The sequence below is a fragment of the Lathyrus oleraceus genome, chromosome 1 (genome assembly GCF_024323335.1).
Source record: "Lathyrus oleraceus cultivar Zhongwan6 chromosome 1, CAAS_Psat_ZW6_1.0, whole genome shotgun sequence".
Taxonomy (NCBI): domain Eukaryota; kingdom Viridiplantae; phylum Streptophyta; class Magnoliopsida; order Fabales; family Fabaceae; genus Lathyrus; species Lathyrus oleraceus.
The window spans coordinates 460,648,963-460,656,908 of record NC_066579.1 but is presented as its reverse complement, the minus strand read 5'-3'; positions in this window follow the sequence as shown (position 1 = coordinate 460,656,908).

Here is a 7,946-nt window from a genome sequence, read left to right as displayed (position 1 = left end):
ATTTTAAATAATATATGCTTTGAATATATATTTGCTAAAATAATCGACCTTAAATATATATTTTAATATTCATTCCAACCAAATGGATTAAATTGAATTATACAATGCAATAAAATTGTGAATTAATCTAATTCTTCTAAAAAATAGGAAAAAAATTTTTAAAAAAATTATAATTTTTTTTTATTTAAACTCTCATGTTAATAGTGTTAGAAGATGAGTTGATTCGAGTCGAACTCGCCTTAGACTAGCTCGATTTGATAAGAATTGGTTCAACTTAAAATTCGATTTGAATGGAAAATGCAGGAAACCGTGAGAGTACAAGCATGACTTTGACCATGACTTTGACTTATTCTTTGTCAATATTTGAAGCTCTGGCTTGTGTAATTGATGATGTGTTTGCTGGCCATGCTTGTAGGTGATGTGTTGTGCTTAAAAATGATTGAAGTAACATGTGGTTCATCCATATTACACAATAGTTTTAGCTAATGAAAAAACTGTATGAATTATATAATGCTTGGTGGTTGGCTTAAAGAGGAATTGAATAATAATGTAAGAAACTCTATGTTAGGTTAGGAGTACACTAGTACGAATTCTTTGATACGAAGTTGTATTTCAAGATGGTAAGCATCGATAACATTGAGTTCTAGAGAAATCAAGTGTAATATGATACTCTTAGAGCATATCATGAATGTAGTTTATTATTAGGAAGGTACTCAAGTATAGGTGGTAGGTTGCACCGTAAAACGTGTCATAGTGAGAAGGATTTGTAGGAAGTTCTGAATTATGTAAAATTAGGTTTGAAAATAAAGAGTATTAGTAGATAGTGGTCATTTTGTGATGCTAACAGTCTCTTGAGTTCTACCTGATATGTAAATCAAGTATATGAATATTCGTGTATTATATGAGGTTAAATGAGTTTCATTCATTTTTTTAATTTTAATTATTTGATAAGCGAGTGTACCTCTAATAAAATTGGATTAGTACTAAAAACCTATTGATTGAGTGGGTTTATGGTTTAGTAGGGTTGGACTATGATATCAATATCTCATTCTATATTGTTGATTTTTTTTTCCAGGTGAATGGGTTTCCACCAAGAAAAAAAGGCAAGATGTTGGGAAGAGTTTGAAGACCTTGTTGTCTATATTGTTTTCTGCTATGCATTTTCTTCTTAGTATTTTGTACCAAACATCTTATATGTATATGTATTGTGTTATAGACCTTGTGTCTGACCTGTATGAGTGTCCTTTACACACTATTATATGTACGAGTCCCGATATTTAATATTTCGAATATGGCGATTCTAGAAATACAGGTCAGACCTTCAAAAATACAGTTATATTCACCTTCAAAATACATCAATATACAAGCAAACACGTTGGAGAAATGGATTCCGGTCAGTGATGATGAACTTAACATGTGATTGAAAATTTAGTGTGTGTAATTCGACTAAAACAAAAGCTAAAAATGGTATCAAATTGAATTATTTTATTTGCTCAAAAGAAGGTTTTAAAGTAGAAAAAAAGTTAGAGTTTCACGAGTTGCTTATTAGTGAAAATAATTTGGTTTAAAGGAAAAAAAATTAACACAAGAAGGATGTAATGCAAGAAGCATTTTAAGACAACTATTTAGGTAAATATGAAATCTCAAAATTTTATACACCTAAAAAAGAGCCATTCTTAAGATCAGCAATGAGTGTGAATAGTGTTCATAAAAATTTATTGTTTTCTTGTAATAGAACTAATGCGAGGACTTCAAAAATTTATCAAATATTGAAGGAGTAGGTCAGAAATTATGAAAACTAGGATGTATACAAAGAGATTTTCAAAATTATTCAAGAAATTTAAAAGAATTGATCAAATACTCTGATGTATATATGTTTATTGATAATTTTAGAAGAAAGTGTGAGATGAACCATTCATTTATATATGATTATGTGGCTGATAATAAAGGAAAGCTAAAATATATGTTTTGGGCTTATGGAATTTATCTAAAAAATTACTCTTTACTGAAGTAAATCATCATCGTCAAAGTATAACCTTTGGAGCTGCATTTTTAAACCTGAAAGGTATGAGTCATTTGTGGATTGTTTATGGCATTTTTTAAACGATGAAAAGTATGAGTCATCTGTGTGGTTGTTAAACTGCTTGAATGTGAATCCGCGGCGGCGGTGTATATATAATACAAATAAGGAATGTGATTCATCGGCAACTGTGTATATAATACGATACGATAAAGATGGTAATTCATTAGTTATAAAAGGCATTTATTTTATTTTATTTTGATTCAATTTGATGAAATATGTGAGAGAAAATAATATTCTTAAGTTGAAGGTTTGTGTGGATGTGTGTGAGAGAGACGATTTACATGAGCGGGGAGAATTCAACTTAAGTTGGTATATTTTTGTTTTTTTTTGTCTCTTTATCTTTTTTTATAAACAAAATCTTAAAATATTGAATTTTATTTGGTGTTAGTCTCTAAAGTTAAAATCGGTAGAAAATTTTACTAGTTTTCTTACGGATTTTAACTTTAGTGATTAAAATCAGAAGGAATTTAACATTAAGGGATCATTTCCAATAAAAAAATAGATGGAAGAAAATAAAAAATGGGTCAACTTACAATGATCTAAAATTCACCATATCCCAAAATTCACCCTATCCCCAAACAACTTTCATCAGATATATGATAGATCTTATTACACATACATACATTCATTGCTCCATCACCATAATTACATTAACATTCATAACCAAAGGCATATTGCATGGGCTCAAGGCATGAATTTTACACTTAAAAAAAATTATAAATAAATAGGAAAACTGATTTCCCCAATTGGGTAAATCGATTTCCACTGCGTAAACAGCAGCAATAAGTCTTTTTTTTTGCACAAAATGCATTTGGTTCCCCTCACTTACCCATTTGCTTTCCCTATAAATAGATGCATTATTCTCCCTCATTTTTCATGCTTTCTAACCCCCCAAAATTCTGAAAAAATATCATTCAACCCCCCTCTTCTCCAAACCTAAATCAAAACCAAAAATCTTTCTCTCCCAAAAGTCACCCCCACCAACTTTTTTTTCCATTTCACATTTTTTCCTCAAAATTTCTCACTCTCTAACACTCATAACTCAACCCCTTTTACTAAGCTTTCACCACAAATATTTTCATCTCAAACTCCTTGCTTCACATTCAAGCTCAACACCATTTCAACCTAGCTTTTTCACATTTTTGGGTAATGATTTTAGCTTAAACTTTTTAATTTTTTTGGTTCTGTTTTTTGATTGAAAATGGTTGTTTGTTCTTGGTTGGTCTTTTGAGATGGTTTAGATTTTTTTTTTGAATCAAGAATAAATTTTTGATTAATTCAAAAAAACAAGAGAAACAAAAGCGATCCAAGGCGGATCCAGCTCAAAAACATTCATCAGACAAAAGAGACCTAAAGCATTAGCTTAGCTACGTAAGGTCGCAATTTACTATTTTCCCAACCTCTATAAACTATAGTGTCTATAATGGTATTATAAGTTTTCTGTGCATTTACGTTGTTTCCAAAACACTTATCATTCCTATACCTCCATAACTCGTATATGCTTTCCGTTGTTGCAAGTTTGAGGATTTTCGCACGCGCCCCTTTACCTTTAGTTTTCTAAATAATCCATTTCATTTCTTGTGTCCATCCACTAGGAATGTGTTGGATTTGTAACCACTCAAGCACCTTCATCCAAATATCTTTAGTTCCCACACAATCAAACAGCAAATGGGACTGAGTCTCTTCCTTTAAACAAAAACAGCATTTGGGGTTGTCAACCATCCCAAAGCGATACAGCCTTGATTTTGTAGCAAGGCGCTCATTATAGGACAACCAGAGGTTGGCTTTCTCCCTTGATCGCGCTAAGTTTCCATAGAACAATGATTTCCAAAGAACTTGTGGCACATCTCTTAGTAATCCCTTGTAAATCTTGCTCATTTTGAATCTGTCCTGGTGCAGCATATCCCCCCACCAACTTCTGCCTCTAACACAGTCCCTTTGGTTCAAAATTTCTTTCACAATCCATGAAGCATTTGTCGTCACTTTAATATCCATGATGTTATGATTTTTAACATAATATGTGTGTATCCATCGTCCCCATAAACTGTCAACTTTGTCACTGAGATTCCATAGGAGTTTGAGCAGAGTTACCATATTCTATATATCAAGGTTAATTATATTCAGTCCTCCATTCTTTTTAGGCATACTAACCGTGCTCCATGCAACCGGGCTTTTGCGGTTGTTCCCTGTTTTACCAGTCCACAAGAATACGCGACACGCATCATTAATTTTGTGAATCACACACTTTGGGATTGGCAAACATTGCATCCAGTAGTTTGTTAGTGCAAAGGTCATGCTTTTTACGAGTAGTAACCTGCCTGCGTAAGACAACAATTTCGAGCTCCAATGGTTGATTTTACCCATGATTTTATCAATTAAGCTGTCATAAGCCTGAGCGCTCAAACGTTTGTTGGACATAGGAATTCCGAGATAGCGGAAAGGAAGATTTCCTTCAGCAAAACCAGTAAGATTCTTTAAATCTTCCCTACCTGTTTGGTCCATATCCCCCAAAGAAGATACAACATTTAGCAGGGTTATACTTCAGCCCTGTTGAGAGAGAGAACACATTATATGCAGTCATCATCAGCCTTGCGGATTCCACATCTCCCCGTGCAAACAACAATAAGTCGTCTACAAAACATAAATTTGTGATATTTAACTTTTCACACTTTGAGTGAAAGTTAAAATTTGGATTGTTTTTCAACCGATTAAGGCATCTATTGAGGTATTCCATCATAATTATGAACAATAAAGGAGACATATGGTCACCCTGTCGCAATCCACGCCTTGCTTCCATAGCCTTTGTGTATGTGCCATTTATGTTAAACTGATGCGTCACAAAAGTAACTGCCAACATAATCCAGTTCACAAAAGTTCTGGGAAATCCAACTTCAATGAGAACATGTTCCATAGCCCGCCAGTCAATTGTATCATAAGCCTTTTGAATGTCCATTTGCACCATGCATCTAGGTGTACCTCCATGTCGATTGTAACCCCTCATCAATTCATAGGTAAGTAAAATGTGGTTATGTATAACCTGGCCAGGGATGAATGCAGCTTGATTCTGTCCCACAATAGTATTCAGCACCTTCCCCATCCTGATAGTAATGATTTTTGAAATAACTTTGTATAAGGTACTGCAGCATGAGATGGGTCTATACTCCTTTATCATTTTGGCTTCTTTGCTCTTTGGGATAAGTGTAACAAGAGTGCATTTTGCAGGCTTAAACAATTTACCATTCACAAAGAAGTCATCAACAACTCTCATTATATCTTTTTTCACAATAGTCCAGGATTTTTTGAAAAAGTAAGCTCCATACCCGTCTTTTCCTGGGGCTTTCATGTCATCAATACTATGCAAAGCATTCACTACTTCTTGTTCAGTTACAGGGACAGTTAAATTCACTCTTTGGTCATTATTAAGCTGAGGCCCTTCCCTCATAGCAGATACATCTATGCCATTTCGCACCTCCTCTGCAGTTCCCGTGAGTTTCCTATAGGAAGTAAGAATCTCTTCTTCGATGTCCTCATGGGTTTTTAAGATAGTGTCATCCTCCTTTTGCAGGGAATAAATACTATTAGAGGTTTGTCTAGCCTTTATTGTGGCATGGAAATATTTGTTGTTCCCATCCCCCAATCGAAGCCATTTCAGTTTGGATCGTTGTCTTAAGATGCTTTCCTCAATCTCTTTCCAGCCCAGTAATTCATCTCTGCACTGCCTAACCTTATTGATGGTTTCAGGGTCCATTCTACTGTCATTCATTTCCATGTGAGCTTGCTCAATATCACTCCTAGCCTGAGTTACTTTCCTTTTTATATCTGCCAGCGGTTTGGCCATATTCCTAATGACTGGCTGCAGCCTCTATAGTTTCTTCCATATGATTTTCATAGGGCTTCCATATAAGGGTTGCTTCCAGTTGTTGCTGACATTTTCCAGAAAGAGATCCAAATCAGCAATGCAATTTGTGAACTTGAAGTTTACTTTTCTTCCTTTCCTATCCTCCCTTTTTTTTTCCAGGCATAGAAGTGCATGGTCTGAGACACTCAGATGCATAACAGTTATAGTGCAATCCAGATTTTGCTGGAACCAATCAGTATTCCCAAGCAGCCTATCTATTCTAGAATAAATTGCATTTTCACCTTGATTATTTGACCAAGTGAAGTGTTGACCCCTGATGTCCATTTCATGCAACCCTGCATCCTCCATAAGGTTTGTTAGGTCCCTATGTTCAGCTTCAGTCACCTTCCTGCCACCAATTCTGTCAATACTTTTTAAAACGTTGTTGTAGTCTCCTAGAAGCATCCAAGGTCCAGTTTGTAGTTTGTGAATATCTGCTAACTTTGTCCACAATCTCTTCCTATTTTCAAGCTGGTTGTGAGCATAAATTGCTGTCAACCAATACATCTCTGTCACAGTTAAATCACAGACCCTGCAGTGTATCATTTGATCTGTACATGAGTGCTTCTGAACCTGAATAACCTTCGGGTTCCAAAAAATCCATATCCTTCCATTTTGATGCTTCTCATAATTGTCCACATAATTTCCACATAATTTTAGCTTGTTCCTAATCTGGTCTACTTTTCTACTTTTCACCCTAGTTTCAATTAGGATGGCAATGTTAGGGTTTAGGTTTGAGAGACGGGAGCTAATCTCTCTTACCTTCCCTATTTTGTTAAGCCCCTTCACATTCCAAGCTACAATCATGGGACATGTTCTTGGAACACTATGGCTCTGCCTCCCCCTAGTGTCCCCCAATTAGTTCCATGTTTAGTTTGGTCAGGTTGAGCATGACGTTTCCCCCTATCTCTTCCTTTTTTTGTGACTACAGTCCACTCTTCTTTTCCTTCCTCAGCTAGGTGGCTTGAACTAGCAGGCTCATTTCCACTAGTCACAGTAGAAGGTCATTTCTAGTTGTACTTACAGGGGTGTTATCTGGCTTGTGCATTTGTTCTGGCTTCTTTCTTTCCGTCTGTTTTGGCATCCATTTCTTCACTGCTTTTTCCCCACATCTATGTCCAAGTCTTTGGCATTTATCACAATAACTAGGCCTCCATTCATACTCCACTCGTTGTTGTATCTTCTTACCTTCTGCATCTTTGATTGTGATCTCCTTTATAGGCTCTTGAGTGATGTCAACATCCACCTATATCCTAGCATATGAGGTCCTGTATTTATTAGCGGTACATTCATCTGTCACAATTGGGTTCCCTAGCGCACTTCCGATTTTGCCCAAGCTCTTGGCTCCCCATAGGTGCAGTGGCAATTGAGGTAGTTTGACCCATATTGGTATGGCCCGCACCATATCTTCTTTAAGGTTAAACTCGGATGTCCATTCACGCAGTAGCATAGGCATGTTTCTTATAGTATATGAACCCTTCATAAGTACGGCATCCCTATCGGCATGAGAGTGAAACCGCAGAATGAAATAACCTTCAGTATTATAATATATGTCAGGCAGCTTCACAAAATTCCACGTCTTTGACATAAATTGCTTCACGCCATTCATACCCAAATCTCCTCTAATAACAAACATGATTAAGGTTGTGTCCCAGAATTTGACTTCAGTTTCAATATCATCCTCTTCAATTTCTATCTCCACCGTCCCGTTTATTACAACTTTTGGGGCCACAAATTCTATAGCCATCCCATTACTAGGGCTTCGATTTCCACTAAGGACATCCACCCATAGTTTTTGCCCCTCTTTCTTTTCTGTAGACTCTAGGGTTTTGGGGTTATCCTCTTCTGTTTCCTTTTCCTCCACTCCTTCTAGTTGATCATGTTGTGGTTGTACCTTTTGATCATTCTCTTGTTTACGGTTGTTTTCTCCCTTCTCCCTCGAGGAACTTGCCGTGGACGCCAGCG